This window comes from Bos grunniens, chromosome 6 (genome assembly GCF_055505025.1).
Source record: "Bos grunniens cultivar Pamir isolate PY7600 chromosome 6, Bosgru_T2T1.0, whole genome shotgun sequence".
NCBI lineage: Eukaryota > Metazoa > Chordata > Mammalia > Artiodactyla > Bovidae > Bos > Bos grunniens.
The window spans coordinates 108,806,403-108,820,286 of NC_141170.1; the positions used below are offsets into that span (position 1 = coordinate 108,806,403).

The 13,884-nt window shown below is 36.7% G+C and overlaps 1 long non-coding RNA gene across 2 annotated transcripts in view; it reads left to right on the forward strand.

Moving 5' to 3' along the window:
* Positions 1 to 13,884, forward strand: part of LOC147371187 (uncharacterized) — a 197,906-nt gene that overhangs the window by 133,915 nt on the left and 50,107 nt on the right. Inside the window, exon 3 of one of the 2 annotated variants that reach the window (XR_015166281.1) lies at positions 6,746 to 6,804. This is a non-coding gene — a long non-coding RNA (uncharacterized LOC147371187). Of the gene's footprint in view, positions 1 to 6,745; positions 8,738 to 13,884 lie in introns of those variants that run through there. The other variant, XR_015166280.1, reaches the window with a different exon arrangement.

The window sequence follows — 13,884 nt, forward strand, 5'->3', positions numbered from 1 at the left end:
GTCCACCAAGAAAGCCTCCAAGTGAACAAAAAGAAAAAAGAGTTGAGGGTAGATAAACATATTTTCATGTAGGAGAAAAGAGATTATGAGGTATGTATACAATAGAGCAAGTGGTTGATGTCAGTGTGCATTAAAAATTTAAACCGACAAGGTGAAAACATGTTGCAATAAAAGTTTCATAAACGTTTTCTGGATCCATTGTTCTTACATGTCATAGAATCTAATTCCAAGCATCATAGGTGTCAATGCTTCTTTCAAATAGACAAGTGTTTCCTGTTTCTTCTTACTGATATAGAAAGTCTTAGACTGGAAATCCTCAGTTTATTCACCTATGAAATTAATTCTGCTTCTGCAAATGAATTTGATTAGTTTAAAATCACTGTGGAATATATCAAGATTAGCTGTATTGAGTGCGACTTTAGAAATAATAGGGACTTGGAACTCTAATCATTTCTTATTAACACAGCTGAGTAATCATCTTAGAAATGTGGAAAAAAGAATCTGTATTTAATGATTACTTTACACTTCTCCAGACTAAAGGCAAAAAATCATATTGACTGTATTCTAAAATCATTACTACCAAAATATTAACTGGAAGATTTACAGAAAACTCATGACTTTATCTAAATTTCATCTTTTTTTTTTATATGTGTAACAGCATATTAAGTTTAAAACTTCAAAAACATTATACTGAGTAACAGAAGATGAATACAAGAGAAACATACATTCTATACAATTTCTTTGAAATGAAACTCAGGGACAGTTAAAACTAATCCATGGTGACAACAGATCTAGTGGTTGCCTAGGGAAAGGGGTAGTACCCACGGGGAAGACTGCAAAGCAGTAAAAAGAAACTTTTTGGATGATATCAATGCTTTACATCTTAACTGAGGTAGTAGTTTCATGGGTATATGCATCTGTCAAAACCCTTTGTTTATGCTTAAAATATATATATTTTTAACTTTTAAAAATTAATTTATTTTAATTGGAGGCTAATTACTTTACAGTATTGTAGTGGATTTCCCATACACTGACATGAATCAGCCATGGGTATACATGTGTTCCCCATCCTGAACCCCCTCCCACCTCCCTCCCCATCCCATCCCTCAGGGTCATCCCAGGGCACTGGCCCTGAGCACCCTGTCTCATGCATCAAACCTGGACTGGCGACCTGTTTCACATATGGTAATATACATGTTTCAATGCTATTCTCTCAAATCATCCCACCCTCACCTTCTCCCACAGAGTCCAAAAGTCTGTTCTTTACATCTGTGTCTCTTTGGCTGTCTTGTACACAGGGTTATGGTTACCATCTTTCTAAATTCCATATATATGTTAATATACTGTATTGTTGTTTTTCTTTCTGACTTACTTCGCTCTGTATAATAGGCTCCAGTTTCATCCACCTCATAGTGCTGATTCAAAAGCATTATTTTAAATAGCTCAGTAATATTTCATTGTGTATATGTACCACAGCTTTCTTATCCATTCGTCTGCTGATGGACATCTAGATTGCTTCCATGTCCTGGCTATTATAAACAGTGCTGCGATGAACGTTGGGGTACAAGTGTCTCTTTCAATTCTGGTTTCCTTGGTGTGTATGCCCAGCAGTGGGATTGCTGGGTCATAAGGCAGTTCTATTTCCAGTTTTTTAAGGAACCTCCACACTGTTCTCCATAGTGGCTGTACTAGTTTGCATTCCCACCAACAGTGTAAGAGGGTTCCGTTTTCTCCACACCCTCTCCAGCATTTATTGTTTATAGACTTTTTGTGAACAGCGATTCTGACTGGCATGAGGTGGCACCTCATTGTGGTTTTGATTTGCGTTTCTCTGATAATAAGTGATGTTGAACATCTTTTCATGTTTGTTAACCATCTGTATGTCTTCAAAGAAGAAATGTCTGCTTAGTTATTTGGCCCATTTTTTGATTGGGTCATTTATTTTTTTTTTTGGAGTTGAGCTGCATGAACTGCTTATATATTTTTGAGATTAATTCTTTGTCGGTTGCTTGGTTTGCTATTATTTTCTCCCATTCTGAAGGCTGTCTTTTCACCTTGCTTATAGTTTCCTTCGTTGTGCAAAAGCTTTATGTTTAATTAGGTCTCATTTGTTTATTTTTGCTTTTATTTCCATTACTCTGGGAGGTGGGTCATAGAGGATCCTGCTGTGATTTATGTTAGGGTGTTTTGCCTATGTTTTTCTCTAGGAGTTTTATAGTTTCTGGTCTTACATTTAGATCTTTAATCCATTTTATTTTACTTTTGTGTATGGTGTTAGAAAGCATTCTAGTTTCATTCTTTTACAAGTGGTTGACCAGTTTTCCCAGCACCACTTGTTAAAGAGATTGTCTTTTCTCTATTGTATATTCTTGCCTCCTTTGTCAAAAATAAGGTGTCCATAGGTGCGTGGGTTTATCTCTGGGCTTTCTATTGTGTTCCACTGATCTGTATTTCTGTCTTTGTGCCAGTACCATACTGTCTTGATGACTTTAGCTTTGTACTAGAGCCTGAAGCTCTTGCCAATTAATGTTCCCTGGAGTCAGGAGTTTTCTGGTGTTCTCAAGTTTTGGATTTAAACCTCCAGCCTCTAGCTTTCAGTCTTATTCTTACAGTAGCCTCAAGACTTTTCTGTCTATACAGCACTGATGATAAAACATCTAGGTTAATGGTGAAAAGATTCTCCACAGTGAGGGACACAGAGTTACATGGAGAAGAGAAGAGAGAGGAGGGAGATAGAGGTGACCAGGAGGAGAAGTTAAAGTGAAGTCGCTCAGTCGTGTCCAACTCTCAGCGACCCCATGGACTGTAGCCCACCAGACTCCTCCATCCATGGGATTTTCCAGGCAAGAATACTGGAGTGGGGTGTCATTGCCTTCTCCGAGGAGGAGAAGAGGGGGAATCAAAAGGGGAGAGACCAATCTAGCCAGTAATCAGTTCCCTAAGTGTTCTCTACAGCCCAGAACACCCAAAGAGATTCAGAGTTGAAGAGGAGTGGAGAGGAGAGGAGAGGCCAGAGAGAGGAGAGGAGAGGAGAGAGAGAGAGAGAGAGGATAGAGAAGAGAAGAGAAGGGGGAGGGAAGAGATAGAGGTGACCTGGGGGAGAAAAAGGAGAGTCAAAAGGGGAGAGAGCATTCAAGCCAGTAATCACACCGCTAAGTAAAAATGGGTATTGAAGATTAGATTCTTAAAGGTACAAAATTGATAACAAATACCAAAAAGCAAAGATTAAAAATCTAGAGTAGAGGTTTGACTCTCAAAAATACAATATTAAAAATACAAAACGAAATAACAAAAATTATAAAATATATATATGATATTTGCTTTAAAAATAGGGTCTTTTTTTTGCAAGATAATAGTAGGTTTTAAAAATAAAAATTAAAGGAGTAATAGAGAACTTAAAAAAATAAAAAATGATAATAGTAAAATATATCTAGGAATTTCTCTGGAGCTATTGAGGGTAGTGTGGGGTCAGTTCAGTTTCAGATAGTTCCTTGTTCCAGCTTATACTTCTTCTCAAGGTCTATAGGCTCCTTCCAATGTTTAGTCAATGCTAACTACTGGGTTTTAATCTGTTGCACCTGTCACTTCCAAAGCGGTTCCCTCTTCTTTGTTTCCTCTGTTTGCAAGTCTCTTCAGTGTCTTAATTTCTGCCCTGACACAAGGGGGCAAAGGTTGTCACTTATTTAGGCTCACTTGTTCAGTTGTGCTGTGGGGAGAGAGGAACAGTGCAAACAAATGTCACTGGCATGTGTGGGGAGTGCTTGCAGCGTATGGACCACACTGGATTTGCCCCAGCTCATGGAGTGTGTGCTTTCCGGGTCTACACTACTCAGGCTCCAGGTTGCTCTGCAGGGGAACTGTCCAAAGCAGGCACCGGGCTTCATGTACTTCCCAGGTCTAAGCTGTTCAGGCGACCAGGTGTTGGCAAGCGTACTGTCTCAGGTGGTCTGTGCATCTTAATCACTTCCCCAGTCCCAGCCACTTGGTTTCCTGGGTGCTCCGCAAGAGCACCGTCTCTGGTGTGCCATGTGTCTCCTCTGAGCTGATCTCTGCCTGTGACCCTCCTGGCAGATATCAACTGTCCAGGATCCCAGGAATACTTGGTTAGCAACTGGGAGCTTGCTCACAGTTTGGTTGGAGGATGCCCTCTCTGGGGCCAAAATGGCCCCTTACCTTCCGGCTCTGGCTGTCGCCCGCCTGCGGCTCTGCCACCAGTGGGGGGAGGGACCGGTTTGTAGCCAGCTAACTCTCCTCTGGTGATTGCTCAGTCCTTTGTTCTGTTAGCAGGCCAGGCTGTGCCTTAGGCTAGAGTTTTTTGCGGGAAAGTTTTTTTTTCTCTCTCTCTCTCTTTTTCCCCCCTCTCTCTGGCTATCCTACCGTTTGGGTTGCTAATGCAACCTGTGCCTCCCTGCCCAGCCCCCACTGGCTGGTGGTGAACATGAGCGCCTAGGCTACTTCTCTGCTGGGAGTTGTGGTTAGGCGCGTATTCTATGGGTTTTTTTTTTTTTTTTCCTCCTGGTTATGTTGCCCTCTGAGATTCCAAAACTCTCCACAGACCCACCAGTGAGAGGATTTCCTGGTGTTTGGAATCTTCTCCTCCTTGACTCCCTCCCCGGGACAGGTCTCCGTCCCTAACTCTTGTCTCTTTTTGTCTTTTTGTATCTTGTCCTACCTCCTTTTGAAGAGCATGGGCTGCCTTTCTGGGTGCCTGGTGGCCTCTGCCAGCATTCAGAAGTTGTTTTGTGGAAGTTGCTCAGCATTCAAATGATCTTTTGATGAATTTGTGGGGGAGAAAGTGACCTCCCCATCCTATTCCTCCACCATCTTAGGACCGCCTCTCTAAATTTCATCTTAACACACACAGGTATACACACACCCATGCATGCATGCACGCTCGCATGCACGCACGCACTTCCCAGGTGGCGCTGTGGTAAACAATCTGCCTGTCAATGCAGGAGATGCAAAAGATGTGAGTTCTATCCCTGGGTTGGAAAGATCCTCTGGATTAGGAAAAGGCAACCATTCCAGTATTCTTGCCTGGAAAATTCCATGGACAGAGGAGAAGGTGGGCTACAGTCATGGGGTCGCAAAAAGTCAGACACAACTGAGCATGCATGCAAGTAATATACACACAGCTTATTGGAAATACATTGGTTTTTACCAAAACAAGTATTTTAATGTTATTTATTGTTTTGGCTTTTCAATTGACTTGCTTACTTATTTTTCATTTTATTATGATCTACCATTGGATGCTCTCCTGCCATACCATAATGATTAGGAATTCAGATATATACTTTTAAAATTTTACCTTTTTAAAAATATGTCTACTATTTTATGGTTTAAAGCAATCTATATGAATATAAAAGGTAGCTTGGGTGTTATTTTTTTCTCAGTGTATAAAAAATAATCTTGAATCTAGGGTTTGATTATATAATCTGTTAAATCTCTCCTAGCTTTGGGTGGTTTTCAGGCAATCTAGAATCCCTTGGCTTATAGATTTCTGCCTTCATATTCACGTTATGGTCTCTAAATTTTCAGTCATTTTGAATTGGATCCCAGCCTATTGCACGACTTCACTTTATTAATTACACCTGAGAGGAACCTATTTTCAAACAAGGTCACATTCTGAGTTTCTTGAGGGTAGGTCTTTAGCATATGAATTCTGGGCTGCTGCTGCTAAGCTGCTAAGTCGCTTCAGTCGTGTCCTATTCTGTGCGACCCCATAGACGGCAGCCCACCAGGCTCCCCAGTCCCTGGGATTCTACAGGCAAGAACACTGGAGTGGGTTGCCATTTCCTTCTCCAATGCATGAAAGTGAAAAGTGAAAGTGAAGTCGTTCAGTGGTGTCCGACTCTTTGCGACCCCATGGACTGCAGCCTACCAGGCTTCTCCATTCATGGGACTCTCCAGGCAAGAGTACTGGAGTGGGGTGCCATTGTCTTCTCCGAAATTCTGGGCTAACACAGTTCAAACCATAATAGTCGTTTTCATACACTTTCCAATTCGGTTAGAGTTGTGATTTTTATTGAAATATAGTTGATATATAACTTTATACTAGTTTTAAGTGTACAGCTTAATTATTGTTGTATATTTTGCAAAATGATTACCATAAAAAGTCTAGTTATTGATTGACTTGCACAAAAATTGTTTTTATATTGTGTGACCTAAGTTTCAGTGCTTTTTGAAATCCAGGCATCCGTTATACATGGATATTTTGACATCCAAAATGAAAATCCACTATCTTTTAAATGGAATGTTTTGTTACTTTTTGAGTGGGTTTGTATTATTGATATTTGGTGTGTTTTTTTTAGCCACCTTTTGACTTATTTTCTCATTATCTATAATTTGTTAAGTTTTTGTCCTTTTTCTTTACTTACACATTATTGTTGCAAATTTGATTTTGTTTCCTCCCTCTCTTTGCTGCACTAGTTTGAGAGCTATGTTTATTCTTACTATTATTTTAGTGAATATGCTTCACCTTCTGATATTCATAAATAATTTAATAAGTATAATATTTTCTAAACTCTAGTCTCACCAAAAAAGACAAAAAAAAAAAAAACTTGTTGGAGCATAGAAGTGATGGCAACATGATTGAACTCCAGGTGCTTTTAATTTTCCCTGGCTTAATTGGAGCAAATGCACTACAGCTTCTCCACAGGCTCGACAGTGTACACTTTGTCTCACAAAACTTCCATTCTTACTCAGTTTTGTAGATCACAGATTTCCTTTTGATTTTTTATTGTAGGCTCCATGGATGATTGAAACAGAAACAGCACCAAATCCGGCCCTCATGGATCTTCCAAGGTATGTAAGTAAAATTTATATTATAAGCTTGTATGTTTTAAACAAAAGTGGTGACCCCATGGACTGTAGTGCACCAGGCTCCTCTGTTCATGGTATTTTCCAGGCAAGAGTACTGGAGTGGGGTGCCATTGCCTTCTCTAGTTACATAAGAAGTAATAATAAATGCTGTGAATATTGTGGAAATACACCCTTGAAATTAAAAAAAAAAAATCTAAATGTCCAGTTTAGTCAACATTTCTGAATTTAACTTCATGAGTACTTAGGAGTGATGTACATATCAATCTAATTTAAGAGAAGAAAGAAAAATGAAAAAAAAATATGTATAATAACAAAGGAACGTGATCATTATTATGAAGTATTGCTTCTTCTGTTTAGCATAAAATTTTCACCATGCAATACATGTGTTGCGTAACATGAATGCTTCTGTCATTTTAAATATGGTTAATATGCAAGCCTGAATGTTATGTTTGCTTACATTTTGTTGATTTGGATGGGAGGAAATAAGAATTGGTCTTTCATTTTGCTTTTTGGAATACTGGAAATTTCAAGCCTTTCTGTCTTTAAGAAAAAGATCTTAAAAATTTATCTTGACTCAAGGTATATTTTGAAATAAAAGCAGGATTACATTTTTCATGGTGAGAAACTAAAGAGAGTGTTGGAAGAAAAATATGGGAGTTACCAGCTAGGGCCCAAGCCTGACAGGTGATATGGGAGAAATGAGTCAATAAAAGTATGTGTGAGCTAGGAAAATGATTGGAAAGAATGGAGAGCTGAATCCTCTTCTGCAGACCAGTAAGACTGCATTTATAGGAGAGAACCCCATTTCCTCACATTGGCATAAAAATGGCCTCTGCTTCGGTGTCCTACTCATTAGTCATTTACCATGTCACATCACTTACTGTTAATTCCATTTTATCATCTCATTTGAAGAGTTGGAACTCTGGTTAGACACAGCAATTTATAAGAAAATACAAGTATTTAAAAAGTATTGGTTTATTTGCTTTGTGCTACTTAAGGGGAACATTCCATAATGGCATTAGATGAGAATAGATTATTTATAAGAACTCTTTAATGTCATTGCCTATCATTCTATATCAGAAAGAACTGTTTTGTCAACAACTAAAAAATTAATCAGTCAATTTAAGAAAGAAATGGAAAACTTGACTGAAGTAAACTTGAGGATTATATCTCAGGAGCAGCCTTTCTGAAAGCTCTGAGAACTATTTCTCTCATTAGAGGTCAAAGCACAGTTACATAGATTTTTGAGACAGAGGGCTGTACATTCCATGATGAAGATAGTTTGCACAGTCCAGACCTGTAAGTACGAAGTGGTAAGATGTGACCCCATACAAGATCAAGAAGGAATATTATCTTTTAAGAAGTTGTCTTTTTGTTGCTAGGGGAATGTTGTTTTTTATGGTATTTCTGCTAATGATGAGGTTTGGTTGATGTAAATATAATGTAGATACACAATATACAGTACAGGAGAGAGGGAAGGTCAAAGGACAATGACGATTTGAAAATTCTTTCATGTCTTGCTATAGAATATGAATTTTATTTCTCAGTTATGGTAATTATTATAGATGTATACCTGTGTTTCTTATTATTTTTCTTGATTAATATAAGTAATGTCTTGCATGTAATCAACACTCAATAAATTTTAGTGTTATATTTATTATTAGAGTCACATAAGCATGCATGCTCAGTTGATTAGTCATGTCTGACTCTTTGTGACCCCATGGACTGTCACCCTCCAGGCTAGAATACTGGAATAGGTTGCTATTTCCCTCTCACATATCAGGTGGTCTCAATATTGGCTTGTATACTCATTTTTTGAGGAATAAATACAAATCTTGTCTAGATCTATCAAAGAAATAGTGCACTGGACAGAGTTAAACAGGCAAGGAAGGCTTTATTCAAGAGTGTTACAATAGAGAAGAGAAAGTGGACTCAGTTCTACTGAAAGAGAAGGTGAGATTTATAAGGGCTGTTGTGAGCTACTGAGAAAACACCGGGAGGTGTTGAGGGGGAGGCTGGTCAATATGATTAGGCCATTTGTGTTGCTGATTGTCACCTTTTGAAGTCAGTGTCCTTATTGCCCAGTCTCTGTGGGATTGCATGTCAAGGGAGTCCCCAGGTCCATGGGGAAGATACTCCCTGCATTCCAGTAAAAACTGGAGAAGATTTACACCTCAAAGGAACAGAAAAAATAATTTACAAGAGTTCTAAAGAAGATGCTTTGAAAAAAGAGAGGTCAGGGACTTATAGTCAGGAAGAAGACAGTTCAAAATATAGTAAAACTGAGACAGGAAGATTGACTTGTGCAGCCCATATGCACAAAACAGTAGGGGACAAAAGCACTTTGTTCTGAATTATCTTGAAAATAACTGTTTGTCCATATATTAAGGGACTGAAATAGTCTAGGAGTTAGAATACCCTTTATGAACATAATTGAAGAATTTTAAAAGTAGAAAAATATAATTTACTATCATTTACTCTAGATAAAAACAAAGTAATAACTCACTGTAAAGTTTTTTGCCAAGTGAAAAGGTCTTTTGAAAAGTAAACTTACTGTTTATCTGGACTTATTTTAAAAGTACTCAAGTACTTTTATAAGTCTTTTATATCCTATTATTCTAATTATTAACTGAGAAATGTTACTGATAAGAGAGAGATGGTTCAGGAAGTAGTACAAAGTGAATAGAGGAAATATCAAAGTTAAAGCAAGGATTTCTGTGACTCTGGTGAGCAGATAAACTATATCTTTGATGCATATTTCATAGCCATCTAATGGACAAAACTTAATATAATGGTTGCTTAAAGGTCTAGATAGAGCAATGTGAAGACATTGCAGTAATGAGCAACTTTAAATGCTTTTAATGATTATCTAAGGAACTATGCTGATATCTTTAATAGATTTGAAATGATTAAATGAAGAATAACTGCATTGAAAGTAATCTGGAAATCCATGAGGCATATCCTCAGTAAAATAATCACCAAGCAAGAATTTTTCAATAGCAGATGACTGAATGTCAAAATACAAAGTCATACTATGCTAGAATTTAAAATTAAGCATACAGCATTCACTAGAAAATGTATATATTGAAGTCAGGATGTTAAAAACAATTCTATATGTAATCACAAAAGAATGAAAATGGACATTAAAGTCTTCAAATGACTCATTTAGTTTAGGGATCATTATAGCTTAACATTGATAAATGTTATGTACTTGTGCTTTTTTTTTAGGAGAAAGAGATCACAGATAATTTAAATATTTTAAAATAATGATACAGTAACATCAAGTTTTTCAATTTTAATTTTTTAATATTTGTTTTTATATTTAATGCACATATGAGTGAAGTTAGATTTTTTTTTCACCTTATAATCACCAACTCAATGGACATGAGTTTGAGCAAGCTCCGGGAGTTGGTGATGGACAGGAAAGCCTGCCATGCCGCAGTGCATGGGGTTGTCAAGAGTCGGACACAACTGAGCAACTGAACTGAACTGAATGTTACCAGTATCATAGGATAAATGTATTGTCTTTAATAAATCAGTAACAACATAAAATAATAATAAATTGAAATATATCTCATGCCTGAGTTGAAATAGAGAGTCTTTAATATTCCTCAATAAGTAAAAGACGCTTACTCCTTGGAAGGAAAATTATGACCAACCTAGATAGCATATTCAAAAGCAGAGACATTACTTTGCCAACAAAGGTCTGTCTAGTCAAGGCTATGGTTTTTCCTGTGGTCATGTATGGATGTGAGAGTTGGACTGTGAAGAAGGCTGAGTGCCGAAGAACTGATGCTTTTGAACTGTGGTGTTGGAGAAGACTCTTGAGAGTCCCTTGGACTGCAAGGAGATCCAACCAGTCCATTCTGAAGGAGATCAGCCCTGGGATTTCTTTGGAAGGAATGATGCTAAAGCTGAAACTCCAGTACTTTGGCCACCTCATGCAAAGGGTTGACTCATTGGAACAGACTCTGCTGCTGGGAGGGATTTGGGGCAGGAGGAGAAGGGGACGACAGAGGATGAGATGGCTGGATGGCATCACTGACTCGATGGACGTGAGTCTGAGTGAACCCCCGGGAGTTGGTGATGGACAGGGAGGCCTGGTGTGCTGAGATTCATGGGGTCGCAAAGAGTCGGACACGACGGAGCGACTGAACTTAACTGAACTGAATATTCCCCATGAAATCATTTTGGAAGTTAGAAAGCACTTGGTATGGTCCCATGAAATATTTCCCCCGAAAAAAATCCCACTTTGCAACACATATTATTAAAGGTGGTACTATATATTTAAACCCTCCAGCTAGAATAAGACTGTGTCACAGATATTTATCTGGGAAATTGATTATAGCCTTTGTTTAAGACTTTTTTTCTTCTAAAATACCTTTTAAAGTAAGTAGAAATAGTTGTAAATAAAATTAACAATGTTTCCACTAATGGAGTCTCATGTGGAAAATTCTTCGGATGGAATATAAGAAAACTCAGCAGAGACTACACAATAGTGTAAGTTAAAGCTGTTCTTCCTTTGGTACAAAAATAATACATTTCTTAAAGGAAGACTCAAACATCCTATTATTATGGTAAATATAATCTTGACTATCACTGTGCTTTCATCATATCAAAATGATATGTTTAGAAAGGACAATTATTCTTTCCTGGTCTATTTCAAATTACCATTTTGAGGGCTGAAAGTGTTAATTTGCGCATTACTCTTTATTCTTTCATACTCTTCTTCCATGAGTCCACAAAATAACTATACTACTTCAATCTTTTGAATATATTCATTACCATTCATGTATTTCATATGCAGAATAATATAATCTCAATTAATCAATTATTTTTTGACATAGATATTATACTCTATGCTTGAAGAAAAGAAATAGTTGAAAATTTTATCCAGTTAATGTTACTTCTGAAAGTATTCCTGAATGATTATGACTCTTCAAAGATATTAAAGAACAGTGAAATGAATAATTTAAAATTGAAACAGTTTATACACTTGGAATAATAATCCTCACTACCAGCAAGGAAGGAGTAATTTTCAGTTATTTGACAATTCAAAACACTATTCTTAGTCTTCAGTCAGTTTCTTTCACAAAATATTTTTCATTATACTACAAATTTTACACTAAACTATGTGTATTCCAATACCATACTTAATCTGTTTTATGGATAGTATAGTTATTAAAATATTGAGGTAAATATTGTTATGAAAATTAATAATCACAGTAATGTTAACTACTTGCACAATGTTTTGATTACTTTAAATTGATACATGTGTATATATACATGATTTAAATTTAATTTCAAAATAACCAGTGGAAAATTATATATACAAATATACAGAGGAATAAAATTTTACATATGTATAATACATATATATTGGTTGGTTTTTATTTTTGGCAAGTATAGTATAGCATGTGTCTCTTTGGTTCAGCTGACTGAATTCCCTTTGCTCCCCTCTCCATAAATTTTTTAACTAAACAATTTGTTTTGAGACATAATTGACAGGTAGTACTGTATATATATTAAGTGTTAAGGTATATAAAATAGTAATTTCGTACATTAATATTGCAATATGGCAGCCATTGAGCATTAGCTAGCACCTCTATCATGTAACATAATTATGATCTCTTCTAGTGATGGGAACATTTAAGCTCTAGCCTTCTAGTAAGCTTAATGTTTATAATACACTTTTATTGTCTATAATAACTACACTGTGTATTAGATCTCTAGGACTTATTTATCTGGTAGTTATTAGCATGTACCCTTAAACATCTCTTCCATTCCCCTACCCTCTAGGCCCTGGTAACCATCATTTCACTCTGTTTTTTCAAGTTCATTTTATAAAATATTCCCACATACAAGACATCATACAGTATTTGTCTTTCTCTGTCTAACTTATCTCACTTAGGCCAATGTCATCAAGGCCTGTCCCTGTTGTCACAAATGACACAATCTCCTTTTTCCTCATGGCTGATTAGTATTTCACTAAATATATATGGTCCCATCTTCTTTATCCATTCATCATTTATGAATAGATTGTTTACTTACTTTGGTTCCTGTGAATAATGCTACAATAAACTTGAGATACATATATCTTTTCAGTAACTTGTGTTTATTTCCTTTAGATATATACCCACAAGGGAGGTTATTAGATTATGTTAGTTCTATTTTATGTTAGTTCTATTTTTGAGGAACTTCACTTCTCTTTAGTGGCTGAACCAGTTTATAATCCCAACTGTGCTAAAGGGTACCCTTTTCTTCACATCTTTGCCAAAATTTGTTATCGCTTGTTCTCTATGATATATGCTCTTACAGGTATGAAGTGATATCTCATTGTACTTCCCTGATGATTAGTGATATTGAATATGTCCTTATGTTCCCATGGCCATATGTATACCTTCCTTGAAAAAATGTCTATTAAGTTCCTCTGCCAATTTTTTTTTAATGGGGTTGATTTTTGCTGTTTTTACTGAGTTGTATGATTTTGAGTGTGTGTGAAACTAAGTTTAATTTTAAGAATTATTAAGAATTTTAATTTTAAAAATAAGGACATCTTATATTTAAAGGTCCTTATGAACTTATGTTCTTCATACCTTTTTGTTTATTAAAATAATTTTTCTTATTTAAAGAGTAGTGATAGTAGTGAAAGTGAAAGTCAGTCATATCCGACTCCGCAACCCCATGGACTATACAGTCCATGGAATTCTCCAGGCCAGAATACTGGAATGGGTAGCCTTTCCCTTCTCCAGGGGATCTTTCAGACCTAGGGATTGAACCCAGGTCTCCCTGATTGCAGGCGGATTCTTTACCAGCTGAGCTGCGAGGGAATTGTGCTTATTGTTATTATAATACATTCATTTGAAAACATAAAACATTGCTATACCCTGGCCATACTCTCCATTTCCTCCCTCATTTATTTAAAAATTTTTCTTATCTATGAAATCTGAAAATCTGAAGACCAATGCACCTTACTGTAGATAAGCATAAGAAGTGAAGAAGTGAAGTCGCTCAGTCATGTCCGACTCTTTGCAACCTCGTGGACTGTAGCCTACAAGGTTC